General features: G+C 33.9%; 1 long non-coding RNA gene across 1 annotated transcript in view; it reads left to right on the top strand.

Annotated features, from left to right (window-relative positions):
- LOC143257200 (uncharacterized) overlaps positions 1-15,736 on the top strand; it is a 65,499-nt gene that overhangs the window by 6,602 nt on the left and 43,161 nt on the right. The window contains exon 2 of the long non-coding RNA XR_013031733.1: positions 5,104-5,362. This is a non-coding gene — a long non-coding RNA (uncharacterized LOC143257200). The remainder of the gene's footprint in view (positions 1-5,103; positions 5,363-15,736) is intronic.

Below are 15,736 nucleotides of genomic sequence, written 5' to 3'. Positions count from 1 at the left end.
TATGACGTTGAAGGAAGAAATGCTAAATGAAGGTAAACTTTCGTAGCTTCAACTAATGAGATAGTCTTAAAGTTTAAAATGGTCTTTGCATTTTTCGTAAGCTAAACTGTTCGATCAAAGACGCCTACCTATGTCTAATGTTCAAATACAACCGTCTCTACTTTTGAGAACACAAGCAATCAGCAATATCTGCCACGACAGAAGGGAGTTTGTCCAGGATGTGACAAATGAAGGATTGGCTATCACGCTTATAAAGAGCCCAAAATTATGTCTCGAACCTTGAATCTTTCTACCACAGCCCGGCATGCTAACCGCTAAGCTACGCCCGATACAATTTAAAACGAAACGGCGCCATTTAAAACTGTTTCTTGATTTTACTTTAGACATCTGTCAACTTAAAGATCTTTTCAAAAGTAAAAACATATAAAATCAATATAAGAGTATAGATACTGGAAGCAAAACATTTTGAAGTCAACAAATTATTGACAAACACCTTGTACGTAGTGAATAATAACCTGAAACAGTGTGATCTTAGTCATTTGTAAAAAGAGTAGCCCAAGAGTTTACGGTGGCTAACACAGCTCTGTAATATCGCTATACAATCCGTTCTTGGGAATATACCCCACACACACATAATTCTTTATTACTACATTTTTCAACTGATTTTGTGTGATAAACGGTCATGCAGCTGACTCCACATGACTATTATAAGGTTGATATCTCAGAATAATGCCGGATAATCCATTTGCATAACAGTCCTTTTTTATTACGGCGAGCAACCCCAGCATGGTCTGGAGGTTAGGGCGCTCGACTCGCAATCTTAATGTCATGCAATCGAATCTCTGTTATACCAAACACGCTCACCCTTTCAGTGAAGGCGTTATAATGTGACGGTCAATTCCACCGTTTGTTTGTAAAAGAGTAGCCCAAGAGTTGACGGTGGTTGGTGATAACTAGCTACCTTTTCTCTAGTCTTACACTGCTAAATTAAGGACGGCTAATTTTGGGCAAAATTAAAAAAACAAAGAAATTAAAGCGATCATCGACAATGGGCCCGGCGTGGCCAGGTGGTTAAGACACACGACTTGTAATCTAAGGGTCGCGGGTTTGAATCCCCGTCACACCAAACATGATCGCCCTTTCAGCCTAAGGGCGTTATAAAGTGACGGTCAATCCCACTATTCGTTGGTAAAAGAGTAGCCTAAGAGTTGGCGGTGGGTAGTGATGACTAGTTGCCTTCCCTCTAGTCTTATACTGCTAAATTAGGGACGGCTAGCACAGATAGCCTTCTTGTTGCTTTGCGCGAAATTCTAAACAAGCAAACCAAATCATCGACAATGCATGTCTTCCATCTCACCCCCCATAAAGATAACTACAGACAAGACAAATTTGATTACAAAAAATCAAATTGGTAGGAATTCCAAAAAGTATTAAACAACATACTGCCAGATAAAATAAAACATACAGTGAATAACGAATCTGAAATTGATTGTTACAATCAAATAATCATGGAGTGCCTTCTAAAAACAGCTACGGAAACTGTACCAAAACAATATACAACCATAAACAATGCATGGAAATCAACCAAACAACTATTAAGAATGATAAAACAACAAAGACAATTAAGAAGACAGTTCATGGCAACAAGAGAACAAGAAATAAAAACACAAATTAAAACATTAGAAACAAAATTAGAGCAGAAATTAAACAACTAAAACAAGAAAACTGGGACAACTTCTGCTCCAAACTAAATGAACAAACCGATCCTAGTAAGTTCTGGCTAACACTCAGAAATGAACTCACTACAAAAAAATACCTAACACTGGAACATAACAACACCTTAGCGCAAACCAAAAAAGAAAAAAACAGAAGCCTTCAGACATCAACTACAAAACACATTTAAAACACATAACGACCTAGACATGAACATCTATTACTACAGCAAAGTAAACAATCATGTAACAAATAACATAAAATTATACAAACCACATTTTACAATCAATATTATCAAGAGTAACACTAATAACATATATGACTATAATACTCTATTGCTCACCAAGAAAATCACACTAACTGAACTCAAACAAGCAATCAAATATTAAAAAAACAAAGCACCAGGAAATGATGGCATACTAACAGTTCTTCTCAATAAAGGCACTCCAAAATTATTTGACCCCCTATTAGTTATCTTTAGTTTATCTCTATACTCTGGATACATCCCAGTTTCTTGGAAGCAAACTAATATATTACTGTTCCACAAAGAAGGAAAACCAGCTAATAAGCCAAATTGTTATCGACCGATCAGCCTGACCAGCTGTGTAGGCAAAATTCTCTCCAAATTTTTGGAGATTACATCAAAATTACCAGAGGAACAAAACGGTTTTGAAAATATAGACAATCAACAGATTTAATTAGGTTAACTGAAACGATAATAAATAGCTTTAATTAAAAAAAGAATGCATGATGCTTGCTTCCTTGATATTGAGAAAGCATTCGACACTGTATGGCACAATGGTCTTCGGTTCTGTATGTATGAAATGGGACTACCGCGAGAAATTATTCGCTGGTTATCTGAAAAAAAAAAAAAAAAAAACTGAAAGAACAATATACATGGATATTGCCCTGAAAAGGACCTAAGTTATGCTTATCACTCTGGCCCTCTGTATTTACTATAAATATATCAATAAGTCAATTCAAACAATGTAAAGGAAGGAGGAAGAGGTATAGTGCACCTGACCCTCCTGGGTATACAAATTTATATACCCAAACACCTAGACAGAGAGAGAGAGAGAATGCATGCTCACAGATGAGTAGATGGCTCTACCTTCCTTCCTTCCTTCAGAGAACCATTTCTGGACCTTATATGCAAAAACGGCTCGTTTGGGTTGAGAAAATATTTTACATAGAAGGTCGAAACGTTGTTCGCTCTTCTATGTAAAAGTGTTTTCTCAACCCAAACGAGCCGTTTTTGCATATAAATTTCTCAACAAGTGGGTTTCTCGACATCACTGATTATTATTTCTGAACCTGTTACGTTCAACTATATGGCACTTTATAGTGCTGTACACCCGTGACTTTGACACTATGTAGATCAAGATAAAATGTGAAATCATCAGCGACTAAGCTGGACAACAGGGACATTTTTTAACCATCAGAGAACATCCTAACACCACTGAAGCATCCGTAACCCAAATGGATAACAATGACATTTTTTTACCATCTGAGGTCATACTGATGCCACTGTATTGGGCAAGCTCTCCGACTGACCATATGGGATCTTATTTCTCGCTGTACGTCAGTGTAGCTTTTACATAGTATAGACCTTAGTTTTGTGCCTGGTTTTTGAATAAATTTGGTATTAACTAGAATGTACGTGTCATTTAGGGTACCGACACTAAGTCCTCACACTGACCTTTACTGCGCTTACTTCATTTTGTCTGTTTTCTAACACTGTTGATTTTCTTATGACGTCTCTTTGATGTAGGAAATACTTAAACGCTTTGAGACGAGACGTAGACTTCAAAGGCATTTTCATCAGATGACTGAATATATAGGTAAAAACGGCTGGTTTGGGTTGAGAAAATTATGTAGAGGAGCGAACAACGTTTCGACTTTCTTCGGTCGTCGTCAAAGAAAGAAAGAGACAGCTGACCGGTAGCTGACCACATGTTTGAAGGGGTTGTGTAATTGAGTGTAGAAATGTAGAGGGCGTGCTTAGTTGTTTGATTATACATTAATATAGGTATAAAGGTGTTCCTTTGTATTGGTTTATTTTGGGCTTGAGTTGTTGTATAAGTAAGGCATTTTCGAACACTGCAAATTAAATAAACACAACATAACCATAGAAAACACCTAAGTACCAGTGTATTTTATAAATAATGTTGGTGTGGTATTTGTCAGTGTAGCTTTTACATAGTATAGACCTTAGTTTTGTGCCTAGTTTTTGAATAAATTTGGTATTAACTGCAATGTCATATTTTGTGACTAGTTTTTGTCAAAGGTTGGTTATTTTTCTGCTGATGTCGGGAATATATGGTATGCATCAGTATATGGTTTCGTGATTTTTTAATTCGTGGGATATATTTACTTTTCTTAGTTGATTTTGCTTTTTGTCTAGGTGTGTGCGTATAATGTTTTCTACGGTTTGTGGAGAAAACTTATTGATGTTGATGAACAAATGGGTTTTCTCGTCATCCTACATCAATAATGCTAACACTTCTTGGTTTGTTTTCAATTATTAGTTATATCTGGTATATATTCTTCGACATTCTTCTCTGAATAGTTAACAGTTTCAATATTTATGATGTGACGTGAAATGATTGTTTGTTTCTTTTGTTATGAACTTCGCGCAAAGCGCGAGCCGTTCCTAATATAGCAGTGAAAGACTAAAGAAGGCAGCTAGTTATCACCACCCACCGTCAACTCTTGGGCTAATCTTATACAAACGATTAGTGGGATTGGCAGTAACTTTATAATCCCTGCACAACTGAAAGGGCGAGCATGTTTGGTGTAACGGGAATTCGAACCTGTGACCCTCGGATTGCTGCGAGTTAAGCGCCCTAACCACTCATCCCTCTAATAATTTTATTGATCTTACCTGATCGTAAGTGATACTGTTTGTCCGTTCGTTTGGAATACTCGAGGGTTTTTTGTGCAAGAGGCATTGTTAGAAGATTTTACTTAATCGATATGAATTCACGGGTACAAATTTAAGAGTCGCAAGCTATTTAGCTGAACTGCCTTCAAACTCCACCGACTCATATCGATGTAAATTCACTCACGATTAGACACGAAATACAAACCACCCATGTGCAGTACCTTAGCTATATTTGGTCCCAAAGGTTGTTTATTACAAATAAGTGTTGTGTTTTTTTTTTAATTGGGCTAAATATGCGAGCTGATATTAAAGTAGATGGCGCTTCAAACAATTATATGATAATTTTAAAAACAATGTGACCATGTTTATCTATAGAGTGGTTTTGCAGAGCTACAGGTATCAGCTGTAGTGCGTTCTTATAACTGAAACCTCATTTCAACCACTTAGGACAAGTAAGTAGAACGTTACTTAAATATGTTTTTTAACGTATTGTTTGTTTATTTCAGAATTTCTCGCAAAACTTCACAAAAATGCTACTTATGTACATCTGCCCCTAATTTTGAAGTGACAAACCAGAGAGAAGGCAGCTGGCCAACAGTACTCACAACCAACTGTTGTATTGTCGAATAATGGGATTTGACTGTCATTCTCACCCTAAAGCTGAAATTCTAGTAGGTGGTTTTATTGGTAACGAGTCTTGAAGCACGAATACCCGATTTGCATTTCAAGCCAGATGTAGAGACCACGCCCCATCTATTTTTTAAGGTAAGTAGTAGTTACAAACATATCTATAAAAAGTCCAAGTAATTACTCTATGAATGTAGTACAAATAAGTAAATTGTTTTCCATCCTATGTATTTGTGCTTCCTTGTGATTTCATATAAAAAACACTGCATGTAAAGAGCTGTTCACGTATTTTATTTATATAGCCAAACTTACAGAACAAACAAACAAACAAACCTTTTTATCATATGCATAAAAAATGTGATATTAAACAAGCGTTTTAGTTTGGTTAGGAAGAAAAGAAGTAAATCATATCTGACGTAACACTCTAAATATAAAACATCAATTGTTAATTCCCAATAAATAAGGTGTTACACAAGACAGAGGGCGCTTTAGCAGATCCACGATGGTAGCCACCAATATTATTTCCTAAATGCTATACAAATATGTCAATAATATAGGTTTACTTTATTTATGGTAGTAAATAAATCAAATGTAATTTTTTGGGAATCACCTTCAACTTCTGTGTTTAGTTTGACAAGTATGATTGCAGGAATATATACATGGGAGTTAGAATTAACAATGGAACATATATATGGCAGTAAGGATTAATTATAGAACATATGTGGGAGTTAGGATTAACTATGGGATATATATATGAATTGGGAATAACTATGAAATATATATATAGAAGTTAGGATTAACTATGGAATATATATATGAGTTAGGAATAACTATGAAATATATATATGGGAGTCAGGATTAACTATGGAATATATATATGAGTTAGGATTAACTATGAAATATATACATGAATTAGGAATAACTATGGAATATATACATGAATAGGAATAACTATGGAATATATATATGGGAGTTAGGAGTAACTATGGAATATATATATATATGGGAGTTAGGAATAACTATGGAATATATATATGGGAGTTAGGAATAACTATGGAATATATATATATGGGAGTTAGGATTAACTATAGAATAAATAGATGCGTTAGAAATAACTATGGAATATATATATGGGAGTTAAAATTAACTATGGAATATATATATATGGGAGTTAGGATTAACTATAGAATAAATAGATGAGTTAGAAATAACTATGGAATATATATATGAGTTAGAAATAACTGAGGAATATATATATGGGAGTTAAAATTAACTATGGAATATATACGGAAGTTAGGATTAACTATGGAATATATACTGGAGTTAGGAGTAACTGTGGAAAATATATATGGGAGTTAAGATTAACTATGGAATATATATATATATATGAGTTAGGAATAACTATGGAATAAATATATGGGAGTTAGGATTAACTATAGAATAAATAGATGAGTTAGAAATAACTATGGAATATATATATGAGTTAGAAATAACTGAGGAATATATATATGGGAGTTAAAATTAACTATGGAATATATACGGAAGTTAGGATTAACTATGGAATATTTATATATCAGTTAGGATTAACTATGGAATATATAGGGGTGTAAGGATTAACTATGGAAAATATATAAAGTTAGGATTAACTATGGAATATATATATATGGGAGTTAGGATTAACTATGGAATATATATATGAGTTAGGATTAACTACGGAATATATAGGGGAGTTAGGAATAACTATGGAATATATATATGGAAGTTAGGATTAACTATGAAATATTTATATATAAGTTAGAATTAACCATGGAATATTTGTATATCAGTTAGGATTAACCATGAAATATATAGCGGAGTTAGGATTAAGTATGGAATATCTGCGAGAGTTAAGATTAACTATGGAATATATACGGGAGATAGGATTAACTATGGAATATATACAGGTGTTAGGACTAACTATGTAATATATACGGGAATTAGAATTAACTGTGATATATATATATATAAGATTTAGGATTAACTATGGAATATATATGGGACTTAGGATTAACTATAGATTGTATATAGGTGTGTTGGGATTAACTATGGAATATATATATGGGAGGTAGGATTAACTATGCACTATATATACGGGAGTCAGGAATAACTAGGATTTTGTAGTTAATCCTAACTCCCGTATATATTCCATAGTTAATCCTAGCTCCAACATATATTCCATAGTTTATCCTAACTCTCATACATATATATTCTGTAGTTAATCCTGAGTCCCATATATATTTCATAGTTAATCCTAAGTCCCATATATATTTCATAGTTAATCCTAAATCTTATATGTATATTCCATAGTTAATTCTAACTCCCACATATATTCCATAGTTAACCCTAACTCATATACAAATATTCCATAGTTAATCCAAACTTATATATAAATATTATATAGTTAATCTTAACTCCGTATATATTTTATAGTTAATCCTAACTCCCGTATATATTCCATAGTTAATCCTATATCACGTATATATATTCCATAGTTAATTCTAACTCCCACATATATTCCATAGTTTATCCTAACTCTCATATATATATTCTATAGTTAATCCTAAGTCCCATATATATTTCATAGTTAATCCTAACACACATATATATAATCCATAGTTAATCTTAACACACACTTATATATATATATATAACATAGTTAATGTTAACTCCCATACATATATATTTCATAGTTATTCCTAACTCCCGTATATATAGTACATAATTAATCCTACCTCCCGTAAATATATTACATAGTTAATCGTAACTCATATATATGTTCCATAATTATTCCTAACTCCCATATATATTATATAGTTAATCGTAACTCATATATATCTATTCCATAGTTAATCCTACCTCCATATATATTCCATAGTTAATCCTAACTCCCATGTATATATTCCATAGTTAATCCTAACTCCCATATATATTCCATAGTTAATCCTAACTCCAGTATATTTTCCATCGTTAATTCTAATTCCTATATATATTCCATGGTTAATCCTAACTCCCATATATATATTCCATATTTAATCCTAACTCACATTGATATATATATATATATATTCCATAGTTAATTTTAACTCCCATACATATATATATATACATATATATATATTTCATAGTTATTCCTAACTCCCGTATATATGGTACATAGTTATTCCTAACTCCCATATATATATTCCATAGTTAATCCTATAGTATATTCCATAGTTACCTATCTCCCATATATATAGTTATTCTATCATATATAAGTTAATCTAACTCACATATATATATTCCATAGATTCTAACTCATATACAAATATTCCATAGTTAATCCAAACTTATATATAAATATTATATAGTTAATCTTAACTACCGTATATATTTTACAGTTAATCCTAACTCCCGTATATATTCCATAGTTAATCCTATCTCACGTATATATACCATACTTAATCCTAACTCTTGTACTATACTATGTACAATATATACGGGAGTTAGGAATAACTATGAAATATATATATATAAATGTGAGTTAGGATTAACTATGGAATATATATATGGGAGCTAAGATTAACCATGGAATATATATCGGACTTAGAATTAACTATGGAAAATGTACTGGAGTTAGGATTAACTATGGAATATATATGGGAGTTAGGATTAACTATGGAATATATACATGGGAGTTAGGATTAACTATGGATTATATATATGTTTGTTAGGATTAACTATAGAATATATATAGGTGAGTTAGGATTAACTATGGAATATATACATGGGAGTTAGGATTAACTATGGATTATATATATGTGTGTTAGGATTAACTATAGAATATATATATGGGAGTTAGGATTAACTATGGAATATATACATGGGAGTTAGGATTAACTATGGATTATATATATGTGTGTTAGGATTAACTATAGAATATATATATGGGAGTTAGGATTAACTATGGAATATATATGGGAGTTAGGATTAACTATGGAATATATACATGGGAGTTAGGATTAACTATGGATTATATATATGTTTGTTAGGATTAACTATAGAATATATATAGGTGAGTTAGGATTAACTATGGATTATATATATATGTGTTAGGATTAACTATAGAATATATATATGGGAGTTAGGATTAACTATGGAATATATAGGTGAGTTAGGATTAACTACACAGATAATGAGTTTTTAGTAGTAATGTTCCCAGTACTTGGTAAACTAATTCAATTAAATAATTTCCTCTATTCTGTAAAAAACTAGTATTAACTAGCTGGCACCCCTGTGACAAGGATTTTTAAATTAGAAATAGGCTTTGTTTGTTTAGAATTTCGCGCATAGCTACACGAGGGCTATCTGCGCTAACCGTCCCTAACTTAGCAGTGTAAGACTAGAGGGAAGGCAGCTAGTCATCACCACCCACCGCCAACTCTTGGGCTACTCTTTTACCAACGAATAGTAGGATTGATGGTAACATTATAACGCCCCCAAGACTGAAGGGGCGAGCATGTTTGGTGCGATGGGTATACGAAACCCGCGACCCTCAGATTACGAGCCGAGTGCCTTAACCACCTGGCCATGCCAGGCCTAGAAATAGGTATGTCTAAATATTAAGGGTCTCTGACCTGGCGGTTTGGCCCCTGCGCGTGACATAAACTGCCGTCCGGGTTGAAAACACCTACGTATAAAGTTACTGCATCATGTATTTAAAATATTAACGTTATGTTTTAATTAATTAGAAACAGGGTTTGTGTGTGTTTTCTTGTAACAAAGCCACATCGGGCTACCTGCTGAGCCTACCGAAGGGAATAGAACCCCTGTTTTTAGCGTTTTAAATACGTAGACTTACTGTTGTACTAGCGGGGAGCTTAAAAATAGGATGCACGATAAAACGTTTTCGATATTTATAGGTATAAAAGAAAGATATAGTAACACCTGTTTAGATACAAAATGGATTCATTCCCAAGAGTTTAATATACTTCATATTTAACTTTTCACTGACAATAAAATCGATAAATTATGATTAAAGCGCCATACCTGTACTGTTATGCGCAATATGAACTTCTATATCACATCCAACATATAAATAAATGAACTCTTGCCATTTGAGGTTAGTCCCTAATTATTCTAACGTTTACCATAACTTTATAGTGATGATTATTTTAAATAAAGGAATGTTTTCGTTATAGTTAGGGACTTACATGGGGGATTTCTCTTTATTTCGATCCAGCTCAAAAAGATCAACAAAATAAGCGTTTCTTAGATAAGAAAACGCTTCACTATCAGATAAAAGTTGTGTTTTTTAAGTTGATTTCAACGTAGAAGTTGTTTCTTTAGATTTTCCATTAATGTAAAAGCATATTATGTTTTGGAATCAACATTGTAATATCGTCATGGCTATTCATGGTGTTTCTAAACAAAATGAAGTTTAACATGAATGTAGGTTTACGTTAATATAGAAACGAAAACGTCAAACATATCCTAGACTGTTTAACACGGGAAGTGGTTCTTAGTAACGTTAGTAACGAGAACAAATTGCAGGAAATGACAAACGGAATTTTCACCACAAAACGACTGCAGCTAACTAATTTTGAATACTCATATTAACTGGTACATTTGTCTCTAAAGATAGAACTGTCAAGCTACAAGGTCTCCCGGTGGGACAGCGGTAAGTCTATGGACTTACAGCACTAAAATCAGGGGGTTCGATTCATCGCGGTGCACCCAGCAGATACCCCAATGTGACTTTGCTCTCAGTCAAACAACTCATCTTGAATGAAGGTGTAAGAGCACGTGAACTGAGTGGCGATGTCAGAGACCCCTTTAATCAGAAGCATCGCAGTCGACGGTGTTGTAGCAACCACACTTTTTACATATTTGACTTAAACTATAAATTATAATATTACAGTAGTTGTCTGGGACACATTACCTCACACTCCCCTAAACTAAGCTGTATTTGGCAGCATAGCGGCCCCTTATACTTTGAATATCTTATTGTAAAATCCGTACGTCTAGCCAAGCACACCCACTTTACAACTCCCTCCTAAATCACTGATTATATCGGTCAGTCTGTCCCTACTTTGAACAACAGTGATCAGAGACAAGGAAGCCAGAAGAACCCGAGTCACCTGACTAACTGGGTGATTATAATTTTCATCAAGAGCTCATGGCAGAAAGAGCAAGTCTTGTACCTCGGATCGTTCAACCTGCAGCTTGACATATTAACCACTAAGCCACGCCCGACACTACTTAAAGATGGAGATGAGAGTGAACGTTCAAAACAAATGCGAAGGGACACAGTGTTAAAAAAACAACAACAACAAAAAGCTGAGCCAGGTAGTTCGTGAATTTTCAGTGAACGAACAAGTGCACTGAGAAAAGAGATTAACTGAAGAAACATAAATGCCACGGATCCGTTATTGTTTAATATTTACATCCTGGACAGCGCTTTATGCGGCGCATTGGCTAAGAGGCCAGCTCAATGACTCCAAGGTACAAACAGTACCGCCCCTAATTTAAAATTGCTGATTAGTGGAAGAGATGACTGCCTCTAGAATCCATCGTCTAAACGGTTAATCTTAAACTGAACAGTTTTAAGGTATAACAGTGGTAAGTACACGGATTTGTGGAGCTACAAATTCAAGGTTCGATTCCCGATGTGGCTTTGCAAAACGAAAAATTAATCTACATGATTAATAGGGTTAACTGTTATAGTTATAGTACCATACAACTGTAAGTATAGAGCGTCTTCAATTAAACTTTGTGTTTCTCTGCATGGATCTTCCGTTTACAACTCACTAGTAAGCAACGGCTCATTATCCGGATGAATTGTAATGATAAAATGGAGTTTAAAAGTTATATTATGTACAGCGTAATATCCTGACGACATCTTTCGTTATTTTTAAGAACTAGATTCAATTATAAAGATACATTTAATCTTTAGCATTCCAAGAACAATGAGATATCTTCAAATACGGTTTTGTTTGACAAGAAACAAAAATATTTGTTTTTTTTTCCTAATTTCGGCCGGCTCATTCCTGGAAAATAAGCTACTAAGAAGTGTCATAAATCGATTAGCAACAAATGTTTCTCAGAAAGTTGACTTTTTAAAAATATAAATTCGTTAAGAAATCACAATAAAACGCCAACTGAATACTAAACCACAAAACCTTTTTAACTTTATCGAATTCAAACTGATTCATGTTGTTTCACAAACCTATAACGACATAATAATTCAAGGAAAAGAACCAGAAAACACAAAGCACTTTTCTGTATTTCTTACACACCGGAATACATGCTCTGATTCCAATAAGTTTGTCGTCAGTTCAAATTTGGCAATCTTTCAAAAACTACACGTTTCTTGGCATTCATTAATAGTATTCTTGTAGGAGGAGCCGCGTTAAGTTCTTTCAACAATTTGACAATTAAAAACAAACTGTACCAATTTTGGAAGTTTGACTTGGATTTAATATCCTGATTATTGTGTCTATTATTACTATAATTACGAAGTTTCCAGTGATACTGTTTTCAACGCTAAGCTTTGCTCATTAAAACATATGTTTTTTACGGGTTTTTTTTCAGTTAATAAACTTAGCCTATAGCAGTGAATATGCCAAGAAGTTTAGAATAAAATATTTTTTAGAAAAAGGCTTGAATCATTTATTATATCTGTTTTGGAGTAGCCGGTGTCCTTGGATAAAAAAAATAGATCAGAGGACCAAGCAGTAAGATTTTCGTAGACAAGGAAAATATTTCGAGTTTAAAATACCCTAAAGTATTTAACCCAACATTCATCAAACTTAAATAATTTCTATTTTGTGTAAATTTATGTTAACGTATCTATCTATATTAAAAGTGTAGAAGCGCAATCAAGTTGTATCGAACTTTTTAAAGCTTAGAAGGAAAAAAGACTGCAATGCACTGAATGTATCCAATGTACCAAAATTTCGTGTTTTTGGAGGTATGAGGGGGGTTAGTGCTGCTACCTAGCAAAAAATGATCATTCCATTACTCTTGTTTTCCAATCTTTTCTTAAATACAACTACATTTTCCTCTTAACCAACCTTCAGTTTTTAGTATTTAACAAAGGGTTGCGTGATTAACTGCTTTTTTTTATTAAATAAAGGTGCACGCCAAACGTCTTGGTTTTCCATGAATTTTCTCTGAATGTTTTTGGATCAGCCATTTTTTGTCACCTGTCCTAGCAAACGAAACTTTTTTGTTGTTGTAGTCCCTCCCCTTCCCCATTATCCGGATATAAGAATTAGCTGCACGGCAAAAGACAATTACAACTGTATCCACTAGACCTCAAACAGCTTTATACCAATGCACCTCTCCCCCTACCCCTGCGGCTCAAAGGTAAGTATGAAAGCTTATGACTATACGAATCGAGTTTTGATATCAGGAACTAGAAGAGCACAGATAATGAACCGTGTAGGAACTAGCCAAACAAAACAGTCCAATGGCCAAAATGTAAGACTGTCTAAAACCATTCATCGGCTCAGCGGTAGGTTGAAAGTTTGCATCTTCAAAACCAGGTTTCCACACCAGTGGCGTGCTCAGCACAGATAGCTTTGCGCTTAAAAACAAACAAAGAAACAGAACCTATCTTAGAATATACCACGTTTTATTAAGTATGTATGGCAAAGCTGCTAAAGCTGTCTTATACTGTCCCTGATTTTGAACTACTGACCAGATAAGAAGTAGCCAGTGAGAAATACTTTACCCACCATCTACGCTTATGGATTAATTATTTCTCTTATAACAGGGTTTAAGATATGAAAAATATTTTGTGCTATAGCAAGGACTCGCCAGCTCCGACATCAGAAGTTCTATTACAGAGTTAACCCCTTCCCCAGTTTTTATTAAATAAAGTGTCACGATTTACTGGTTGAGGTATTAATTACGCTACTTGAAATTCAGGTCACTTCCAGGAAACTCCTCGCATAAATTAAGTTATGACGGGCATTTAATTTACATTTAAATTTTGTACCAACCATCAGTTGTAACTGTATTCAGTGCCAGACTTAACATTAATAAATCCAAAATAATTATGTTTCATCGCACCGTACTGTGACCGCACAAATCCTTACCATTTTCTTTCAGATACGTTAGGGCGAAAAGCTCCCAAGTGAACAAATGAAACGCTAGACAAGCATGATTTGACATCATAATTTCTGGCTTTAAATGTCTCTTTTCTGCAGCATTTCAGAACTTCGAAGAATGAATTAATTAAAAGTTAATTTCTTACAATATCGTTTCATATTAGTAATCTTACGAAAAGAATCATTAACTGCTCAGAATTATCAATTAATCAGGCTCTATACCTGTAAAGACGTACAATAAAGTTTCTACTACCTAATAAACAGATCCATAAGTTTGTTCACTTTTGAAGTTTACCAATATGTTAGCTGTTGAGTATCCTACTTTAAATGTACGCATATCTTAAACTAGGTCCATTTTAGCCAATCTTACCTTCAATGCTTCGACTGACAAACCAAGAAACACAGAGACATGCTTTGTGAAACTTATTCTGCTGGTGGCACCTGCAGAGAAATGATTAAACGAGGAGAAGTAGTCGTTTTCCTTCCTATATTTTGCGATTTTAATTCCTATAAAATTAACGCAGGCTTGGCATGGCCAGGTGGGTTAAGGCGTTCGACTCGTAATCTGAGGGTCGCGGGTTCGAATCTCCGTCGCACCAAACATGTTCGTCCTTTCAGCCGTGGGAGCGTTATAATGTGACCGTCAATCCCACTATCCGTTGGTAAAATAGTAGCCCAAGAATTGGCGGTGTAATACTAGAGGAAAGACAGCTAGTCATCACCACCCACCGCCAACTCTTTTACCAATAAATATTGGGAATGACCATTATATTTTAACGCCCCCACAGCGAGTAAGTTTGGATATCCCTCAGATTACCAGTCGATCTCCTTAACCAACTGGCCATACTGGGCCGATTAAGTCTTCAACTGGATATTGAGTTAAAACGGTTTTATTACTTATACTTTGTTTTTAGTTAATTTTCGCGAAATTGAAATGATATTAGTATTTTTTCTCCTTCTTTCTAAAGATGTTTGAGAAATTAGAACCGATTTTTGATACCTGTGTCGGGCAGAGCACAGATGACCAATTGTATAGTTTTGTGTTTAAAGCATAAAACAACAAACGGACTTTATGAAAATATTCCTTAAGTGAAAGAAGTTGATTAAAAAAGTAGTAACCAGAATAGCAAAGCTTTGAAAATATTTTAAAAAGTTAATAAAAATATATATATATATATTAATGTAATTCCTCCTTTTTATGGGATATTAAAATTCTGGAATATTTAATGTCAAAGCACTTCACTTTACCTTCACTGGAAGTTTTATTGGGTGCATAATTTGTTTTGTTTATCCCTTGGCGTTTCGTTTTCAGAAATTAATTAACACATAGGTTTTATCTTGGAATATATTTCATTAAAAAAATAGAAAATGTATTTTGCGA

This window comes from Tachypleus tridentatus, chromosome 7, assembly GCF_004210375.1.
Source record: "Tachypleus tridentatus isolate NWPU-2018 chromosome 7, ASM421037v1, whole genome shotgun sequence".
Lineage (NCBI taxonomy): Eukaryota > Metazoa > Arthropoda > Merostomata > Xiphosura > Limulidae > Tachypleus > Tachypleus tridentatus.
This window is presented reverse-complemented; position numbering and strand designations above follow the sequence as displayed.